The sequence below is a fragment of the Nerophis lumbriciformis genome, linkage group LG14 (genome assembly GCF_033978685.3).
Source record: "Nerophis lumbriciformis linkage group LG14, RoL_Nlum_v2.1, whole genome shotgun sequence".
Classification (NCBI taxonomy): Eukaryota; Metazoa; Chordata; class Actinopteri; order Syngnathiformes; family Syngnathidae; genus Nerophis; species Nerophis lumbriciformis.
In genome coordinates, this window is record NC_084561.2 from 17,071,402 (window position 1) to 17,094,800 (window position 23,399).

Here is a 23,399-nt window from a genome sequence, read left to right on the forward strand (position 1 = left end):
GGTTGGTTCAAAGAAAAGGTCGTAAAAGAGTTCAAAGAAGAGGTGCCTGGAACTTGGGCAGATCCTGCTTTCTCTCCGCTTTGTAGTTCTTGGGTCAAGACAAAATATTTCTGTGGATTACAATAGATCAAAGAAACAGAACACCTTCATGTTGCTTCCCATCCTACACAGTGGAGTTTTACAAGCCTTCTTCTTGGTAGGATCAAAGACAGCTTTCGTCTTCTCGCCGGGAACTCATGGCAACACAAAGTTTTGTGATATTTTAGATCAGTGGTTCTTAACCATGTTGGAGGTACCCAACCCCACCAGTTTCATATGCGCATTCACCGAACCCTTCTTTAGTGAAAAATAAAATGTTTTTTTTTTAAATTCAAGACAAAGTCATATGTTTTTTTTACTGGTGCACAAAATGAACCGTGCATTAACATCACCTTGTTCAAAGAACAAAACCAACACAGTGCATGAACTCACAACAAATTACACACCTGCAAATCAGATGGAAATTAGAGGGAACATTGTTTTGGGGTATCCATAATATGCCGATAGGGAAAAGTTTTTATTCTCACGATGAGTTGGGTGTGTCTTGACCTCCACGGCAGAGGCTCTGCCGAACCCCTGAGGCCGACTCACCGAACCCCTAGGGTTCGATCGAACCCAGGTTAAGAACCACTGACTTAGATACAATTATTCTGACAACGTCCATTAAAAATGGTATTAATTTATGATGTCTCAGGTGTAATTCACTACAATATGGCTAGTCTAACAGCTGCTGATGGTGAGGCAAGCAAGGATTACTGTTAAAAGAAATGTGGCAATAGGCTACATCAAAATACTAAACATACCAGACTGGTATACAGAAGGATACACTTCCAGGTCAGAGGTGACTATGACATAATATGCATACTAGGTTGCGTTGCACCCGCGGACGGAGGGGGTAGGGGTTCTCAAACGATGGCATTGTGTGTGTGGGATAAGATTAGGTGAGTTATATCCAGCATAACCTTAGCCGGCTTCGTGTAGAGGCAGCCTAAGTTGTTACTGGATATGCTTCTTCCTTGGAAACTTTGTATCTGTAAATTATATGCAACTATAAGTATTTCATACTTGTTTATATTGACAAATGTCGTTTTAGACTGTAATGTTGTTCAATTAAGGACACGTATTTAATTATGTCGGGCTTGCGAGTTATTGTGTGCCTAGTAGCGTATATCCTAGATCCTACATTTTTAAAATGACATCACTAAGACACCAACCTTGTGTGCTTATTGGAAGACATGTAGATGCTAACTGACTGTTCATCTTTGCACAAGTGTTGTGCTGCAAGACTGCTTGTGTCGGAGATTTTAGATGCAAAGCTGATATCCGACATGATATGCTGATATCGGCGCAATATCAATATCAGAACAGGACACCCCCAAATGGGTGTTTCAAGAGTATTTTGTTATTTTCTCAAGTATTGTATATAACACAAAACTAAACCTCATTTAAAGTATGAATTCAATAGGTCTTGATGAAATCCATCCATGCTGAGATTATTAGCACTGCAAGAGTATTGTAATGTTTTTGTTCTGTTCTGGTTGCAGTTTAGGGTCTGCAGTTGAGAACTTTCCGAGTTAGTTTTTCATGATCTCATTAGAAGCTGCACCAAACGGTTTGGTTTTGAAGGTGCATGTCAGGGAATAGCCACGTTTAACCCAGCCAATGTTCCATCTTGGTATAGTAGAACATTTTCTCCATGAGGCTCGACACAAATTGGGACCCACTAAGGTTTATTTTCACTGCCAAAATAGAATGGAATAGTGAATATATAACCATGCATGAGTGTGTGCAATTTTTTTTTTTTTGTGTCCTTGTCTTCGAACTTCTTGCACATTAATTTCTAAACTGCAAAGGTGTCCTCAAGTCCCAACCATCAATTACCTAAATATCCTATTTAAGTGAAAATTGAGTGTTTTTCTACGAGTAAAAATTACTGGTGCGATCGTGCATGTGATGGAGTGTCAGAATGAACCCTTTCGCATCAGCTAACGCGGTGCTTCTTAATTATTTTCTGCCACGTCCCCCCCAACTCCCACCCTCAGGAGGAAAGAAACATTTTTCACCCCACCCTCTCTTGTTATAAGTACACCTGTGTGTAACAATGTACCCCTATTATCAGTAAAGAAAACAAAAACAATATAGATCAATTTACAACAAAGAATCACTTTTTTAACATTGTTTTTTAGTCAGCAACAGAAAATATTTAAAGTTCATCAATTTGAATAAAATTGAAAAAAACATTGTTATATAAACTTTAAAGATGTATTGACCGACTTGAACCATTTTATACTGAATAATACAATTCAATAATCTCAATAAATAATAATGAATTCAAATTGATCAGCAACATTAACTCAGGAGCGCAATATATAAAACATTTAACCTACGAAAAAAAATGTAATAAAACATGTATATATACATATATATATATAAAATTTTATTTTATTTTATTTTATTCTCTCTGTCAAGCACTATATGCATATAGAAAAGTGCTCGTGGTCAAAAGTTTACATACACTTGTAAAGAACATAATGTCATGGCTGTCTTAAGTTTCCAATCATTTCTACAACTCTTATTTGTTTGTGATAGAGTGATTGGAGCACATACTTGTTGGTCACAAAAAAACGTTCATGAAGTTTGGTTATTTTATGAATTTATTATGGGTCTACTGAAAATGTGACCAAATCTGCTTGGTCAAAAGTATACATACAGCAATGTTAATATTTGGTTACATGTTCCTTGGCAAGTTTCACTGCAATAAGGTGCTTTTGGTAGCCATCCACAAGCTTCTGGCAAGCTTCTGGTTGAATTTTTGACCACTCTTCATGACAAAATTGGTGCAGTTCAGCTAAATGTGTTGGTTTTTTGACATGGACTTGTTTCTTCAGCATTGTCCACATGTTTAAGTCAGGACTTTGGGAAGGCCAATCTAAAACCTTAATTCCAGCCTGATTTAGCCATTCCTTTACCACTTTTGACGTGTGTTTGGGGTCATTGTCCTATTGGAACACCCAAATGCACCCGAGACCCAACCTCCGGGCTGATGATTTTAGGTTGTCCTGAATAATTTGGAGGTAATCCTCCTTTTTCATTGTCCCATTTACTCCACGCACCAGTTCCATTGGCAGCAAAACAGGCCCCGAGCATAATACTACCACCACCGTGCTTGACGGTAGGAATTGGTGTTCCTGGGATTTAAGGCCTCACCTTTTCTCCTCCAAACATATTGCTGGGTATTATGGCCAAACAGCTCAATTTTTGTTTCATCTGACATCACATGGACAACGATAAGACCTTCTGGAGGAAACTTCTGTGGTCAGATTTCCAATTCAACCAGAAGCTTGTGGATGGCCACCAAAAGCGCCTTATTGCAGTGAAACTTGCCAAGGGACATGTAACTAAATATTAACATTGCTGTATGTATACTTTTGACCCGGCAGATTTGGTCACACTTTCAGTAGACCTATGTGTGAGGAGGCGTGGCCGGCAGACCTGCAGCGAGGCGGGGCACGCCGGGGCCGACTCCGAGATGGCGGCAAGGAGGCGTGGATCAATTTTATAATCACCTGTCAGTGTGTAAAAGGGCAGCAGCTGAAAAGGACGTGGCAGAAGGAGCTGGAGAGCCAGCAGTAGATGCAGAGCGGAAGCGACAGAGAGCGAGACGAAGACGACGACGCGGGAGGCTGAAAAGCAACCGAAGAGCGAGCAGTTGAGGAGGAGCTGAAAAGCGACCCGACAAGACGAAGGTTTATTTGAAAAAAAAAAAAAAAGTCACAAACTGCTCACCGACATGTCAGTCCTTGGTGGTCCATGGAACCCGGAGGGAGGAAGACTTCCACACCATGATAATCTCATAAAAGAACCTAACTTCATGAATGTTTTTTTGGGACCAGCAAGTATGTGCTCTAATCACTCTATCACAAAAAAATAAGAGTTGTAGAAATGATTGGAAACTCAAGACAGCCATGAAATTATGTTCTTCACAAGTGTACTTTTGATCGCGACTGTATATATATATATATATATATATATATATATATATATATATATATATATATATATATATATATATATATATATATATATATATATATATATATATACTCATAGACACAATTAACGTGTATAGGAAGACGGAAGCCAGGGATTGAACCAGGGATGAACCAGGAACCCTCATGGTTGCTGGCATGGCCCATCTACCAACCTAGCCCCGCCGTCCCTTATACATACATACATACATACATGTAGAAGTTTTGAAGCATGATACTGATGAAGCGTCTTACCCCAGGCATCGCACCGCGCCCCCCCAAGGAGGGCCCGCCCCACTATTTGAGCAGGACCGAGCTAACAAGTGTCTTCCAGTCCTGCACAGGCTGCTTGTCACAGCTCGCCTGGAGGAGACTCACAAGTCGTGCTCGATGTGGCATCAGAGGGTGTTGGGACAGAAGCGGTGATAAATCCTGTGTCCTCTCAAGAGGCGCTAATCAGTCAAGATGATGTGGCCAAATGTCACAGGATACATTTCCTGAAGACAGAGCCCCTCAAAGACATGATAAATGTCTATGACTTTTATCCTTTTTTTTTTTTTTTTATCTGGATGGAATTTAAAAGCATGATCCGCTGAGGGTTCAGCCTGTCAAGTATTCAATCAAAGTTTGTGAAGGGTTCTCAATAGAGATGTCCGATAATATCGGCCAATAAATGCCTTAAAATGTAATATCGGAAATTATTGGTATCGTTTTTTTTATTATCGGTATCGTTTTTTTTTTTTTTATTTTTTTTAAATTATTAAATCAACATAAAAAACACAAGATACACTTATAATTAGTGCACTAACCCAAAAAACCTTCCTCCCCCATTTACACTAATTTACACTCATTCACACAAAATAGTTGTTTCTTTCTAAAATTAATATTCTGGTTCCTACATTATATATCAATATATATGTCATGTCTGTGTGATCATGTTTTGTTATTATTATTATTATTATATTATTATAATATTTTATTATTTACAGTGGTAATAAAAGATGCAACCTATGCTTAAAAGAGAAACTGTTTATTATATACCGCCCAGACCTGTCATCCCTTAACAAGCGCAGCGAAATTGTATCTACATGCCGTCACAGACGGAAACACCTCCTAGGTAACACATGAGCCAATCACCACGCCCCTACGCCTACCCATCCTGTGCCCTATATAAACCATGGTATGTGAATGCTTCTATTAAAATCTCCTGATGATTGAGGGAACCCCTCATGAAACAGGCCTGTAGAGATGAAGTAGTCTTGTGATTTTTTTCCCACACATACATATATATGTATATATATCTTTATATATATACGTATATATATATATTCCTCGCGCACTAATTGACTGAAAGAGCACACACTTGGCGCGATGATGTCATGTTATCGATGGGAAAATGCCTTTTTAGACAATATACGAGCCTGAGTGGCTAGTAGACCCCGAGAGTAACAAGCGGTTGCCTTTCCATTAAGAAAAATAAACTAGTTTACGTAAGTTGTGGGTCTTCGCTCCATCTCTCTATAAATTTGGGGATCCTTCCTTGGCCTGGAAACTTTGAAGACCCCTGCTTAAAAGTCATGTTACAATAACAATCTACAAGGTTAATACGGTTTACTTATCTTTCTTCCCCTCCATTTATCTGCTTTCTTTTGTATTTCAAGTTATCATTACCTATATGTATTTTTGTATTGGAAACAATTGTATTGTTGATAATAGAGGTGATTATTTCTATTGGTATTTGCATTTCTCCATATGTAGTGTAATAATGTTCATTGTCATTTCTGTGTTATTAATATTTACTTCAGTAACTGCTTCTCTGCTTTCACTTTTACTGTCATATTTGTATATATCGTATTTGCTGATGCGGTTCTCTTGTTGTTGTTGTTGTTGTTGTTGTTGTTGTTGTTGTCTCTCTGTCTTACCCCCCTCTCATCCCCACAATTTACCCCCCTGTCTTCCTTTTTTTTCTCTTTCTATCCCCTCCTGCTCCGGCCCGGCTGCGCCAAATAATAATATAAATCAATTTAATAAAGTCAAATACAAAGAGGACAACAAGAGAAGTATCCAACACTTCACTTTTGTAAAGTAAATCTGTACAGACGATATGGGCATCTACATCAACAATAGGATTTGGACAGGACAAAAAAAAAGTCCAGTCAGGGTGTGTTTTGAAGCAAAATGTACCACATCTTTGCACTGATCTGATCACTAATACATTGAATGGGTCATTTCGTCTAAACCTACTTTAACCCAAACATATTATATTATTATTATTATTATTATTATTATTATTATTATTATTATTATCATTATATACTGTATTATTGTATTAGGATTTAAAAAAATTCTAGTCATTAAACAGATTTGCAGTAAAAAATACACAATAATAGTTGCACAATAATTGCTACTTTAGAAGTGTATACTCAAGTCTGTATAATGTGTAATATATAATTTAGGTTAACTGTATAATCTTGCACATAGGCAGTGGTCACAGCACAGTTCCATCTCCTTTATTGTTTTCCTTAAAATGCCTTCTATACTAGAATGTCTGTATAAGCCCTCTGAATGAGCCCATTCGACATTATTGTACTCCGTCTCTGAAGCCATTCTGCACCTCTTTGCAGTCTCTTGCTTTAGCCATAAATGTTTCCTCTTTCAAAGTTTCCAGACAGAATCGATACCCAGAGACAGTGTTGGCAAAAACAGATTTCTCACTTTGCCCTCTCTTATCCCCCCACCCCACCTAAAGCCATGAAAGCCTGCACAGGGGAGGTCAAATCATCCCAAAGTGTCTGAACAACAGCTGTTTTATCCACAAATTTGCCATCCAAGGTGGGCTGTCTCACACCATGTGTTCTCCCCACATTTACCATGCACAAAAACTTCAAGTACATTGGAGAGGTCAGGCGTTGAGGCTGGTTGCATAAAAGCACAATCTGCTGTTGATATTGATGAATATTAATACATTGGCTCTGCAACTGTATTAAAGGTAACGCAAATCATAATAAACTTGAACTGAAAAGGTTGGAAAATAGGTATGAGAGACAAGGTAAATAATTCTAAAATTGACTTATCAATATGTGAAGATAGGCAAACATACAGTATGTCTACAGCTCAAGATTTATTTGGCGGCATACCCCAGGGATGAATACTGGAACCAAAATGGTTTAATGTACAACAATTCTGCATGTTTGAAATACATTTAAACTACAACCATTACCAATGTATTAAACATATGATAATGTCTGATAATGGCTTTTTTGCCGATATCCGATATTCCGATATTGTCTAACTCTTAATTACCAATTCCGATATCAACCGATACCGATATATACAGTTGTGGAATTAACACATTATTATGCCTAATTTTGTTGTGATGCCCCGCTGGATGCATTAAACAATGTAACAAGGTTTTCCAAAATAAATCAACCCAAGTTATGGAAAAAAATGCCAACATGGCACTGCCATGTTTATTATTGAAGTCACAAAGTGCATTATTTTTTTAACATGCCTCAAAACAGCAGCTTGGAATTTGGGACATACTGAGAGAGCATGAGGAGGTTGAGTTAGTGCTGCAAGGGGTTCTGGGTATTTGTTCTGTTGTGTTTATGTTGTGTTACGGTGCCGATGTTCTCCCGAAATGTGTTTGTCATTCTTGTTTGGTGTGGGTTCACAGTGTGGCGCATATTTGTAACAGTGTTAAAGTTGTTTATACGGCCACCCTCAGTGTGACCTGTATGGCTGTATTCCAACTGTTCCAACATCGACACATTCCACTCACTCTGAACATGCAAGCCAAATTCCCGGTTTTCCCGGCATTACCAGGACATTTTCCCTAATCAAAATCAATGGGAAATTCCAAACCTCTTCATATCCTACATTTTTATTAGATTACAAACTTTCCAACATCCACACACTCCACTCACCCTGGACATTTAAGCCAACATGTTTACCGGTTCTGAAAATTATCTAATTACCAGGAATTTTCACTTTTCAATTGCAGAATGTCCTGCCTTTTATATTTCGAGTACCCCCATCTGATTTAAACCGTTCCACCATCAAAACATCTGTCTGCCTCAAGACATTCAAGCTATCAAATAAAAAAATACTAGAATACTAAAATTCTCGGTTTTCCCGGAATTGTCGGGAACGTTCCCCATTAAATATGCGATATACAAACCTTTCCATATTCCACATTTCTCAACAGATTCACACACACTCCACTCACCCTGGGCATTCAAGCCAACTTGTTTATCAGTTCTGAAAACTCCCTTATTACCAGGAATTCCCACTTTTCAGTTGCAGTATGTCCAACCTTTTATATATAGCCATTTTTGCCATTTGTTTACAACTGAATGGAATGCTTACACGGGTGATTCCGACTATTTTGGACTGGTATTAGTCGATCCCCAGCGATCCTTCTGCCACACAATACCATCAATGGTAATGTTAAGATTGAACGTTTGCATTAAAACAGTTGCTTTTCTCACTACGATACCATCCTGGTCCAGGCACACCCTAGTGGTTTTTAGAGTACACATTTTTTGGGTTTTGGCACCAACCGCTGGACTAGATCTGACCAATCTAAGTCTGAGTACGAACTGATGAAACGTACTCGGATTGGCGGCGAAACGTCTTCTAAGACAAACCAAACAGTCCAGTTGTGATCGATTAAATGCCCTGAGATGACAATGACCTGGATGAATGAGAACCTTCATAGACACAAGACATTGATACGTTGATTATACATACACGTCCTTTAAAACTGAGATTGAAACATCGTTGCAAAATAGTCGTATTTGCAAATTGAGACAACGTAGATGTCAAACGTTGGATCCATTTTGTTGGTTGGGAAATTACCAAAATTCAATCAATCAATCAATCAATCAATCAATCAATGTTTATTTATATAGCCCTAAATCACAAGTGTCTCAAAGGGCTGCACAAGCCACAATGACATCCTCGGTACAAAGCCCACATAAGGGCAAGGAAAAACTCACCCCAGTGGGACGTCGATGTGAATGACTATGAGAAACCTTGGAGAGGACCGCATATGTGGGTAACCCCCCCTCTAGGGGAGACCGAATGCAATGGATGTCGAGTGGGTCTGACATAATATTGTGAGACCCACTCGAAATTCAATGGTCAAATCAAAGTCAGAACCCAACATTGAATAAACGTCGTCAAAAAGGTTTGACTTGCTCAACGTCAGGATATAATCAATAAATCAATAAATTCTCAACCTTGTTTTAATGTCTTGTGCCTGCTGGGTTGTTTATCCTCCAGGTTGGATGTAAAGATATTTAGGACTTAGTTGTGACGCCACGTGTACAGTCCTTGGGAGAGACTGGTTTTTGCACGCCAAGAGAATGGGCCTGAGGGTGGCTGGCATAGAACATTGAAAAACCCAACCTCCGTGCGGTCTGCCAGTTAACATGTCCATGAGCATTTGGTAGTTACACGCAATCACAAGGGTTGATTCTACTTAGTAATAAACATTGTAGTGAGTGTGTCACATTTACAAGGCAAAAAAACTGCAGAATTCAGTGCTGTGCACAAATGACCCAAGTGTGTGTGAGTTTTGAGGACAGTTGGAGGGCGAGAGCTGTGACGCAAGGATTAAATGAATGCATGCAGAGGATTGTTGACACCCCTGTAAGCAGCAACCAGGTGGAAACGTGCTGTTCAAGTGACCGTTTTTCATAAACAGATGGGCACAGTTAATGCCCACCCTACACCTTGTTGTTGGCTGAACTTACAGTCTAAGCTGTTCAACACTTTATTTTTGTCTGATGATGTACAGATCCCGTTTCCATATGAGTTGGGAAATTGTGTTAGATGTAAATATAAACGGAATACAATGATTTGCGAATCATTTACAACTCATATTCAGTTGAATATGCTACAAAGACAACATATTTGATGTTCAAACTGATAAACACTTTTTTTTTTGCAAATAATCGTTAACTTTAGAATTTGATGCCAGCAACACGTGACAAAGAAGTTGGGAAAGGTGGCAATAAATACTGATAAAGTTGAGGAATGCTCATCAAACACTTATTTGGAACATCCCACAGGTGAACAGGCAAATTGGGAACCGGTGGGTGCCATGATTGGGTATAAAAGTAGATTCCATGAAATGCTCAGTCATTCACAAACAAGGATGGGACGAGGGTCACCACTTTGTCAACAAATGCGTGAGCAAATTGTTGAACAGTTTAAGAAAACCCTTTCTCAACCAGCTAGTGCAAGGAATTTAGGGATTTCACCATCTACGGTCCGTAATATCGCCAAAGGGTTCAGAGAATCTGGAGAAATCACTGCACTTTAGCAGCTAAGCCCGTGACCTTTGATCCCTCAGGCTGTACTGCATCAACAAGCGACATCAGTGTGTAAAGGATATCACCACATGGGCTCAGGAACACTTCAGAAACCCACTGTCAGTAACTACAGTTGTTCGCTACATCTGTAAGTGCAAGTTAAAACTCTCCTATGCAAGGCGAAAACCGTTTATCAACAACACCCAGAAACGCCGTCGGCTTCGCTGGGTCTGAGCTCATCTAAGATGGACTGATACAAAGTGGAAAAGTGGTCTGTGGTCTGACGAGACCACATTTCAAATTGTTTTTGGAAACTGTGGACGTTGTGTCCTCCGGACCAAAGAGGAAAAGAACCATCCGGATTGTTATAGGCGCAAAGTTGAAAAGCCAGCATCTGTGATGGTATGGGGGTGTATTAGTGCCCAAAACATGGGTAACTTACACATCTGTGAAGGCGCCATTAATGCTGAAAGGTACATACAGGTTTTGGAGCAACATATGTTGCCATCCAAGCAACGTTACCATGGACGCCCCTGCTTATTTCAGCAAGACAATGCCAAGCCACGTGTTACATCAACGTGGCTTCAGCTTAAAAGCTTAAAAATGTGTCTCCTCAGTTCCCAAATGTTTACTGAGTGTTGTTAAAAGGAAAGGCCATGTAACACAGTGGTGAACATGCCCTTTCCCAACTACTTTGGCACGTGTTGCAGCCATAAAATTCTAAGTTAATTATTATTTGCAAAAAAAATAATAAAGTTTATGAGTTTGAACATCAAATATCTTGTCTTTGTAGTGCATTCAATTGAATATGGGTTGAAAAGGATTTGCAAATCATTGTATTCCGTTTATATTTACATCTAACACAATTTCCCAAATCATATGGAAACAGGGTTTGTAACTAAACCACTGAATTACTGTCCAGTGACAGAGAAACAAAACCTAGTTGAAAAAACACCAGTTTATCTCAGTTATCCATATGGACAACAGACGACACGCAAGACCATACATGGGTTAACAACCTCAATCCGGCCAACCAAAAAGTTTTCCAAATTATTTTTTACAGCTTTTAACATCAAAGCTGTAGCTGTCGATAGGATTTTTCAATACTATCTTCAAATTACTTGAAACAAAAAGAATATTTCTGAAACTAAAGACACTATGTTTTCTAATGATATATATCATTGTGATCATCTTAGGGACCAAGTCATCGCAGATCTGAGAGGACGAGGCTTTGATACAAAGATGAGTATGTGGGAGTTTGTTGTCAGAGCAACACAATTGAAGCAAGCCTTGTCCAACGATGCTTTGCAGGACATTTTCTGCATCTGATATTGCAATTTCATGTCGTCTATCATGTCATTATACACTACGCTGGTATATACAGCATGCAATAATGCAAAACAAATAACAACAAATAATGAGAATCAGCACCCCCAAGTCCGAGTACATGGTTCTCGCCCGGAAAAGGGTGGGTGGCATCTCCAGGTTGGGGAAGAGATCTTGTCCCAAGTGAAGGAGTTCAAGTACCTCGCAGTCTTGTTCACAAGTGAGGGAAGAGTGGAACGTGAGATCGACAGGCGAATCGGTGCAACGAAGGAGCTGAGCCGGAAGGCAAAGGTAATTATGGTGGTAATTGGAGAGCCAAGTGGTTTCTGAGGTACTTGGTGAAAAAAGTTTGAGAACCACTGATTTACTGCATTTACCTTGGAGAGTGGACTTCTACAGTATCTCCTTCAGGCTGATTCTCTGTCAAACACACAATCAGCAACTTTGCCATATTTTCATGGATAAACGTGCGCTATTCAGACATTATCTTAATGTGCTTTAGACGGCGTTATCGACTCATTCTGCTTCAGTATAGTGCAGACTAGCAGTGCTATACTCCATGCTAGACGGTTTTTGATGATTTGTTTCTTTAGTTCACTAAATATAATGTGCTTCTTCTTCCCAACACTGTGCCTCACACTCACTTTCTTTGTTTTCGTGGTTGGAAAAACAAAGTTTTGTCCATCTCTAGCTATAAACTATTACTGGCGAGTAAGATCGCTAGCACTTTTGATCCGATATTACTTGGTTTATTCTCACAATCACTACGGCAACTCTTCATAACTTTTATGGACAGAATTTCTAGGCGCAGTCAAGGCGTTGAGGGGATCTGGTTTGGTGGCTGCAGGATTAGGTCTCTGCTTTTTGCAGATGATGTGGTCCTGATGGCTTCATCTGGCCAGGATCTTCAGCTCTCACTGGATCGGTTCGCAGCTGTGTGAAGCGACTGGCATGAGAATCAGCACCTCCAAGTCCGAGTCCATGGTTCTCGCCCGGAAAAGGGTGGAGTGCCATCTCCGGGTTGGGGAGGAGATCTTGCCCCAAGTGGAGGAGTTCAAGTACCTCGGAGTCTTGTTCACGAGTGAGGGAAGAGTGGATCGTGAGATTGACAGGCGGATCGGTTCGGTGTCTTCAGTAATAATGCGGACGCTGTATCGATCCGTTGTGGTGAAGAAGGAGCTGAGCCGGAAGGCAAAGCTCTCATTTTACCGATCGATCTACGTTCCCATCCTCACCTATGGTCATGAGCTTTGGGTTATGACCGAAAGGACAAGATCACGGGTACAAGCGGCCGAAATGAGTTTCCTCCGCCGGGTGGCGGGGCTCTCCCTTAGAGATAGGGTGAGAAGCTCTGCCATCCGGGGGGAGCTCAAAGTAAAGCCGTTGCTCCTCCACATCGAGAGGAGCCAGATGAGGTGGTTCGGGCATCTGGTCAGGATGCCACCCGAACGCCTCCCTAGGGAGGTGTTTAGGGCACGTCCGACCGGTAGGAGGCCGCGGGGAAGACCCAGGACACGTTGGGAAGACTAAGTCTCCCGGCTGGCCTGGGAACGCCTCGGGGTCCCACAGGAAGAGCTGGACGAAGTGGCTGGGGAGAGGGAAGTCTGGGCTTCCCTGCTTAGGCTGCTGTCCCCGCGACCCGACCTCGGATAAGCGGAAGAAAATGGATGGATGGATGGATGGACTACGGCAACTCGCAGTGGACATTTTTGCTTGCAACTTACAGCATAAACAGAAACAGCTCGTATTTCAAAACACACGTAAATTGAGTTAAGGTACCACTGTTGTACGTGTTGGTTTGTGCTTTTTTGCTGATATCGGACTGATATCATTATTGGATCCGGACATCAAAATTCATCATTCACAAGACGTTGAGTTGTAGTTAGAGATGTCCGACAATGGCTTTTCTGCCGATATCCGTCCATCCATTCATTTTCTACCGCTCGTCCCTTTTGGGGTCGCAGGGGGTGCTGGAGCCTTTCTCAGCTGCATTCGGGCGGAAGGCGGCGTACACCCTGGACAAGTCGCGACCTCATCCGATATTCCGATATTGTCCAACTCTTAATTACCGATTCCGATATCAACCGATTCCGATATATACAGTCGTGGAATCAACACATTATTATGCCTAATTTTGTTGTGATGGATGCATTAAACAATGTAACTTTACCATGAATTGATTAACGTGGACCCCGACTTAAACAAGTTGGAAAAACGTATTCGGGTGTTACCATTAAGTGGTCAATTGTACGGAATATGTACTGTACTGTGCAATCTACTAATACAAGTTCCAATCAATCAATCAAAAACAAGGTTTTCCAAAATAAATCAACTCCAGTTGATGTCACAAAGTGCATTATTTTTTTTAACATGCCTCAAAACAGCAGCTTGGAATTTGGGACATGCTCTCCCTGAGATAATCCTGATACCCATTACAACTAGAGGAAATACTACACTTTGACTTTCACAAAGTGCATTATTTGTAAAAATGTTTAAACATACCTCAAAACAACAGCTACACAAACAATGAAGGCAGACAGCTTCAGTCCAGAGTATACTAGAGCATACTCGCCAACCTTGAGACCTCCGAGTTCGGGAGATGGGGGTTGAGGGGTGGCGGTGTTGAGGTGGGAAGGGGGGGGTTTGGTGGTAGCGGGGGTGTATATTGTAGCGTCCCGGAAGAGTTAGTGCTGCAAGGGGTTCTGGGTATTTGTTCTGTTGTGTTTATGTTGTGTTACGTGTGGATATTCTCCCGAAATGTGTTTGTCATTCTTGTTTGGTGTGGGTTCACAGTGTGGCGCATATTTGTAACAGTGTTAAAGTTGTTTATACGGCCACCCTCAGTGTGACCTGAATGGCTATTGATCAAGTATGCCTTGCATTCACTTATGTGTGTGTAAAAGCCGCACATATTATGTAACTGGGCCGGCACGCTGTTTGTATGGAGGAAAAGCGGACGTGACGACAGGTTGTAGAAGACGCTAAAGGCAGTGCCTTTAAGGCACGCCCCCAATAGTCTCCTGGGAAAATCAGGAGGGTTGACAAGTACGCCCTACGTCCGTGTTTTACCGGAAATGTACCGCTCGGTACAGCGGCGTTTTAAAAAGTCATTAATTTTACTTATTGAAACCACCGATAATTTCCGATATTACATTTTAAAGCATTTATCGACATCTCTAGTTGTAGTTAAAGCTATTAGAGGATGTATCATCATATACAGTCGGAAAGGGATTCATACAACCCCATTCATCGCGCTTTACTTGACACATGAACCATGACAAATTGGGGTGTAGCACTATCCACTAGATGGCAGTAGAGTGTTAAGTATCTTCAAATGTGTTTTGTAGCAATTCCAACTTTGACCGCATCGTCAGTTGCCTTCCATCATTTTCATCAGACTGCATTGCAAAATAATTATCTTGCTCAGCGGCCTTGTGGTTAGAGTGTCCGCCCCAATGTCCTGAGTTCAAACCCCGGCCGAGTCATACAAAAGGCAATAAAAATGGGACCCATTACCTCCCTGCTTGGCACTCAGCATCAAGGGTTGGAATCTGTGGTTTAAATCACCAAAATAATTCCCGAGCGCGGCCACCGCTGCTGCTCACTGCTCCCCTCAACTCCCAGGGGTTGGAACAAGGGGATGGGTCAAATGCAGAGGGTAATTTCACCACTATCAGTGGTACTTTAACCATCCATCCATCCATTTTCTACCGCCAGATAGACAGACAACTTTAACTTAAATTAACGCCCCCTTCCTTTCACGCGAGATCCACCCAAGAATGGGGCCATATGAATCCTTTCCCTACTGAGGCATGGTCATACTTTAATATTGTTTGAACCCACGAATGACTAAAACTGTATTGGAAAACTACAAGAACTGCAGATGTCTTCTATCTCGACAGGGTGCACATGTGTTTGTAGTCTAGTTTTGATGTTACGTTTCCACTCGTAATAAAACATCTTTGAAAGACGGAGAGCAACATGAAATGTGCAAAAAGGTGCAACAACAAGCAAAAGGTATTCATCAAAGCACTCCGACAGTTCTCATTCTGATCATGTTTTAATTTGGGGCTTGTTTCTGTCATGTCGAAACAGCAAGCGGCTCCAAGTAAGCGTCGCCTCAAAAGAAGGCCTTCAGCTCATCGCCATCATCCTCCAAGCTTTTGTGCATATCGGAGTGTCTTCCATGTTTGTCAGAGGGAACAGACTGGGCTGTACTCTTTCTCAAGAGTCTTCTCTCCCTTGTCTCGACAACAAAGCGAGGGGAGAAAAAAGGGAAGAAAGAAACCATACGAGCTGCCAAGGCGCTGAGTTGAGCACCTCTTGAGAACTGCCTTGGCAAGCTCAGGATTTTTGGAGTCTTCAAACGAGAACATTTGAAGTTATATGCAGCATCTTGCCTTAGGTTTTGCCTTTACATCCCTGCTCCCTACACCACACTGGTCTTGTGTCGTGGTCCATTAGGCTGTCTATCCAGCAGACTTTTACATTTGCCGACACCCAGTGGAGTAGTCAGCCATGAAGGGTTATGCGAGGCTTTGACCCCAAACCGTTCGTTTCTTTTTCCTCTTCCATTGCTTTCCATCAAACACTTTTCCATGACATTGAATCTATGTTGGCTCCCAAAGTAAATCTTGAATATATTTCAACCTCCATCAGGGGAAAAAAAATACCCCCTTCAGGGCAGCGTGGTGCCATGCAGCACACGGCAACACACACATTCTTTAAAACACAGAGCCTCAAAGGACACTGCAGCCGTCCTGTATTTTCAATATTTTATGAGCACACCAAAGACAAGATAGCAGAGGTGTTTTTTCTAACATTTTGACCATCACAATTTCTCGTATTCCGTCACGTGACTTATTCTCGGAAGGGAAAACCAGCGTGCAAACTGAGTACGCAAGGGGCCGAGATTGTCCTTTAGAAGGCAGATACAAGCAAACAATCCAACTATCCAATGGAATAGATCCCTATACTTGGTCATAAAAAAGTTTTGTCTATATATTGTTTGATATCATATCAAGGATTATCCGTCAGTTCAGATGTCTGGGAGCTGAACCATCTGGTGTTCCAGACGTCATTCTACACGACAAAACAGATGGAAAAGCATGAGGGTCTACAACTTCTTTGTGTGTGGATGGGTCAAAGAAATTGGTATCAAGACTCTCCCAGAGTATTCAGGTGTACTGGAGAGTAGGCTACGCCGGATAGTCGAACCTCGGATTCAGGAGGAACAGTGTGGTTTTCGTCCTGGTCGTGGAACTGTGGACCAGCTCTATACTCTCGGCAGGGTCCTTGAGGGTGCATGGGAGTTTGCTCAACCAGTCTACATGTGCTTTGTGGACTTGGAGAAGGCATTCGACCGTGTCCCTCGGGGAGTCCTGTGGGGAGTGCTCAGAGAGTATGGGGTTTCGGACTGTCTGATTGTGGCGGTCCGCTCCCTGTATGATCAGTGTCAGAGCTTGGTTCGCATTGCCGGCAGTAAGTCGGACACGTTTCCGGTGAGGGTTGGACTCCGCCAAGGCTGCCCTTTGTCACCGATTCTGTTCATAACTTTTATGGACAGAATTTCTAGGTGCAGTCAAGGCGTTGAGGGGATCCGGTTTGGGGGCTGCAGGATTAGGTCTCTGCTTTTTGCAGATGATGTGGTCCTGATGGCTTCATCTGGCCAGGATCTTCAGCTCTCACTGGATCGATTCGCAGCTGAGTGTGAAGCGACTGGCATGAGAATCAGCACCTTCAAGTCCGGGTCCATGGTTCTCGCCCGGTAAAGGGTGGAGTGCCATCTCCGGGTTGGGGAGGAGATCTTGCCCCAAGTGGAGGAGTTCAAGTACCTCGGAGTCTTGTTCACGAGTGAGGGAAGAGTGGATCGTGAGATCCACAGGCGGATCGGTGCGGCGTCTTCAGTAATGCGGACGCTGTATCAATCCGTTGTGGTGAAGAAGGAGCTGAGCCGGAAGGCAAAGCTCTCAATTTACCGGTCGATCTACGTTCCCATCCTCACCTATGGTCATGAGCTTTGGGTTATGACCGAAAGGACAAGATCACGGGTACAAGCGGCCGAAATGAGTTTCCTCCGCCGGGTGGCGGGGCTCTCCCTTAGAGAAAGGGTGAGAAGCTCTGTCATCCGGGGGGAGCTCAAAGTAAAGCCGCTGCTCCTCCACATCGAGAGGAGCCAGATGAGGTGGTTCGGGCATCTGGTCAGGATGCCACCCGAGCGCCTCCCTAGGGAGGTGTTTAGGGCACGTCCGACCGGTAGGAGGCCACGGGGAAGACCCAAGACACGTTGGGAAGACTATGTCTCCCGGCTGGCCTGGGAACGCCTCAGGATCCCCCGGGAGGAGCTGGACGAAGTGGCTGGGGAGAGGGAAGTCTAGGCTTCCCTGCTTAGGCTGCTGCCCCCGCGACCCGACCTCGGATAAGCGGAAGAAGATGGATGGTTGGATGGACTCTCCCGGATAAATCACGCGTCGTTTTTGCTCGGGTAAGATTGCATTTCATTATTTAACTTTGCGTCTATAGCCACGTTTGTAGTTGTTGCACGCGCCGTTTACTAGTATGTGTGTTTTTCCCCCGTCTTCATCAAAATATAACTATAGATGTCCACATTGTGTATGTGCAGAAAGCTTCATTTATGATTGCGGCCTTTGATAAAAAGCTCAATGAGAGGTGGTCCCCAGCTGAAGACCCTGCAGCAAAACCTTTTCTGGTATGCGGTCAGGTTTAGGCCTGCCTCAGGGAAGAGGACGTCCCTGCCATGCACAGTCCACCACAGGCACCGGTGGAGGTGCGACAGGCCTAAGGCCCACCTGCAAGACCACCTTGCTGTAATTAAAATGCATTTCTGGAGACAGTGGCTACTGTGAATAGAGCAGTTGGAGTCCAGGGAAGACTGGAGGACATCCAGGAGAGACTGGTGGCAGCAGGATAGACTGCACCGGGAGAGGCGGGCTAGTAACCCTACCCTCTAGTTTTCCAAGAGGAAGACACCCAAAGCCTACTACGAAGACAAAACAGAGAAAACAACCCAAAGGCCCTCCGAGAGGCGGGATGGAAGAAGGGCCAACAAGGACGGATCACACGGTAACGAACGCAAGGATATCGGCAAAAGAGAAGATCCCAAGGAAGTGTGGGTGCGGCTGGGAGAAAACAACAACTTTAAGGGGACTTCACATCCACATGGGAAAGATGAAGTGTGGTGGTGGGAGTCTGATGCAACCTTGCACTGCCCCGGTAAGGGCAGGTCAGACAAATGGGATCCAAGGCCGGGTAGACAACCACAGTGCCAACGGGCCCAATGTTGCAGAGGTAGAGCGGGAGGAAAGCAGGGAGGAAGAAGAAAGGGATGTCGACGAGCCCCAAGAAGTGAACCCAGTAGCACCCCCAAGCGACCCAAGAATAGAGTCAAGTCAAAGAGCCAGGAACCTGAAGAACCCACTCCGAAGGAACAAGATCAAGTGGCCAAAGGCCAACGAGACCGAGGAGTGGAGAAAGTTGGACGAACATCTCAGCGGGCTGCTGCAAAATGCGCTGCGCGGGTCAGTGGCAGCCAAGTTAAACCTGTTCGCGGAAATCCTCTATGAAGAATGCAGCAACAGGTATGGCGAGGTGACCATCAGAGAGGCCACAATAAGACCAAAGAGCAGGAGGGAGAAAGAGATTGATGACTTGGTGGCAAACAGAAGGCAGCTCCGCAAGCGTTGGAGGAAGGCAGAGGAGTCTGAAAAGGAGGGCCTGAAAGCTCTCTGGGATGAGATCAGAAGACGCCTCGCTAACCTCCGGAGGGCAGAACATATCAGAAGACGGAGAAAAAGGAAAGAGAAAGAAAGGTCAAGTTTTTTCAGGAATCCATTCCGGCATGCACGCGGGCTCCTTGAAGAGAAGACAAGTGGAACCCTGGATATCTCCAAAGAAGAACTGGAGGAGCGCATCCGCACTCAGTACAGTGACCCAGCAAGGAACAACCCGCTAGGCTCCCCAGGGTATGTGCCCAGACCCTCAGAACCATCAGCCCTGTTTGATACATCACCACCCAAGCTCAGCGAGGTCAGGCAGGTGATCCAGCGGGCAAGATCTGCTTCAACACCAGGCCCGAATGGAATACCGTACAGGCTGTATAAGAACTGCCCAGGAGTGTTGAAGCTGTTATGGACCCTGATGAGAATTGCCTGGACTAAGCAGACCATACCATCCGAGTGGCAGAGGGCAGTGGCAGTTTCTATTCCCAAACAACAGAACGCTAAGACCATCGAGCAGTTCAGGAGCATAGCCCTACTAAATGTGGAGGGAAAAGTATTCTTTTCTGTGATGGCGAGAAGAATGACTACCTACCTCACGGAGAACAGCTACATTGACACCAGCTGCCAGAAAGCCGGGGTTCCAGGTTTTCCTGGTTGCGTAGAGCATGCTTCTATGATTTGGGAACAGATCCAGACCACTAAGAGGGAGAAGAAAGATCTGCACGTCATATGGTTAGATCTAGCCAATGCCTATGGGTCAGTGCCACACCTGCTCGTAGACTATGCCATGGAATTCTTCTACATCCCAGATAACATCAGGACCATGATCAAGATCTACTTCCAGGACATGCACATGTGCTTTGCACTGAAGAAGGTGACCACTGGCTGGAAACAACTGGAGGTAGGGATCGCAATGGGATGCTCAATTTCCCCCATCCTCTTCGTGGCAGCTTTCGAGGTCATCCTTGATCGGGGCAAGGCAGGTGGTGGGTGGTGCCCGGCTGCCCGCAGGCCAGAGGCTCCCGCCCCTAAGGAGCTATATGGACGACATCACCTGCCTGCTACGAACCGCCCCATGCACATCCAGGCTACTTAAGAGGCTGGATGAGCTGATCACCTGGGCCAGGATGAAGTTCAAGCCTCAGAAGTCAAGGAGCCTCTCAATGCGAAAGGGGAAGAGGAACGACAGAGTCACCTTCACCATCAGCGGAGCAGACATCCCACGCATCGTGGATCAGCCCATCCGAAGCCTGGGAAGACTATATACACCTGATCTCTCAGACAAGGACATGGGAAAAATCATCCTCCAGCAGCTTTCGGAGGGCCTGTCCAAGATCGATGCAGGCCAGCTACCTGGGAAGTACAAGGTGTGGTGTTACCACTTCACCCTGTACCCAAGGATGATGTGGCCTCTGAAGCTGTGTGAAGTCACGTCATCAGCCGTAAGCCGGATGGAAGCAAAAGCCAACTCTTTCATCCGAAAATGGCTTGGCCTGCCACGGTGCTTCTCAGCTGCTGGCCTGTATGGATGGAACTCACTCCAGCTACCCCTGAAATCTATCACCCTGGGCTACAGGCAGGAGAAGGCAAGACTGGTGATGGAGCTAAGGGACTCCTCCGACAGGGCGGTGGCGGATGCAAAGGCCAGAGTCGAGACTGGAAGGAAGTGGAGGGCAAAGGAGGAAGTCCAGAAGGCGATGGGGAGACTGCAACATCAAGAAGTCGTGGGCATGGTCCAGACAGGCCGGGCAGGCCTTGGATGGAGTGATCCACCCATCCTATAGTCCAAGGCAGGCAGGAAAGAGAGGAAGGACCTTGTTGTTGCTGAGGTCACCAGGATTGAACAGGAGGAGCTCAGAGTAAGGTCTGTGGCACAGGGGCAGCAGGGGAGGTGGACAACTTGGGAGGGTGTCTCGAAACGAGCAATCAGCTGGGCAGATTTCTGGAAACTGCCACAGGCTCGGCTCAGTTTCCTCATCAGGGCAACATATGACACCCTCCCGAGCCCAAAAAACCTCCACCAATGGCTTGGCACAGAGCAATCCTGCGACCTCTCCGGGACCATCAATGCCTCACTCCAGCACGTTCTGTCAGGTTGCAAAATGGCGCTGACACAGGGTCGGCTCAGATGGCGGCACGACCAAGTGCTCAGCAAGCTGGCAGAGGTGCTGGAGAAAAGTCGGCAGGAGGCAAACAAACAGAGTCCAGCAGCAAGCCAATGCAGGATCCACTTCCTAAGGCAGGGGGAACCTGCGACACATTCCAGCAAGAGAACACCCGCCAAGCTATTAACACCAGGGGCGGCGTGGAAGATGGAAGTGGACCTGGGCAAGCAGCTCCAGTTCCCACAGGAGATATGCAGCACCACCTTAAGACCAGATGTTGTGATGTGGTCTGCAGCTCTGAAGTCAGTAGTACTGATTGAGCTGACAGTGCCATGGGAGGAGGGACTGGAAGCTGCTTACGAGAGAAAGAAGGCAAAGTATGCAGACCTGGTCGCGGACTGCAGAGAAAGTGGATGGAGGGTGAGACTGTATCCGGTGGAGGTGGGAGCCAGAGGCTTTGTGGGCAGATCAACATCACGTCTGCTCAAGGACCTGGGACTACGTGGAGCCACCCTGAGCAGATCCACCAAGGAGCTCTCAGAAGTAGCAGAAAAAGCTAGCCACTGGCTCTGGCTCAAACGACGCGACAAGGCTTGGGGAGCAGTATCCAAGTAGGTTTTGCTGCAGGGGGTGTCAGGGAGACGTCCCTGTTCACTGCCCCGCCACCGGGAGATGTTCTGGGCTAAGGGGCGAAACATCAATGAGAGGTGATCCCCAGCTGAAGACCCTGCAGCAAAACCTTTTCTGGTATGCGGTCAGGTTTAGGCCTGCCTCAGGGAAGAGGACGTCCCTGCCATGCACAGTCCACCACAGGCACCGGTGGAGGTGCGACAGGCCTAAGGCCCAGCGGCAAGACCACCTTGCTGTAATTAAAATAGGTGTTTTAGGTTGTGCTCACATTTGCTTTCTTTATATTTAGACTCGCCACGTTGGTGCTTTACGAAACACTCATAGTCAAAATGTGTTTTAAGGAATAAAATATATTATCCTGATAATACTTTTGTCATAATCTGTGGTCTGGATCATGTTTTTTTCTGGTTGTTTAAGACTCCATAGTTCCTGTTTTTGCGCTCCCTTATTTGGTCACCATGGCGACTCATTGGTCTCACCTGCCTCATGTGACACACGCACCTGGCTCTCATCAAAGAGACTATTTAAGCCTGTCGTTGCCAGTTAGTCAACCTGGCGACATTGCTCTGTTTTGATTGTTTCATGCTCGTTTCATGCCACAGATTCATGCTCGTTTTCATGCGATTGTTCGCTTCATGCTATGCCAAATAAGTTTTTGTTTATTCATGCCACAGTTAGCGAGTTTTTGTTTCATGTCCATTGTTCTTCCTAAGTGTTAGTTTTTGTATCCTGCACTAAGTTCGCCTTGTGCGCCTTTTTGTTTTCACTTTTTGAGTCAAGATTAAATCATGTTTTTACCTGCACGCCTTGTCCAGAGTAGTCCGTTTGCGTCCTGGGAGAACAATCCTTGCAGTAAGCTGTGAAAAATTCCTTGTTCTGACAACTTTAGTGGGAAACACTAAACGTTAAAAGTATATCAAACAAACCTTTAACAAAGTGATCACTGCAAACTCGTGCATTCTTCAACTCTGCTCCTTTGGACTACTTTTCTCATCGTCGTTTCGTAAAATCGTGCACTCTTCCGTCCTTCTTATCTACCTCTCAGGGAATTCTGAAGAAACGTTTATCCTTTTCACGATTTGAACGGTTCGTACGGCTGGATACAACGCAAGCATAGGGCATTTTTCTTCGAGAAAGGCTAATTGGCACCTAGTACCCATTGACAACAGAGGCATATTTAATGAGCCGGATTTGACGTCATGTAAATCCGAG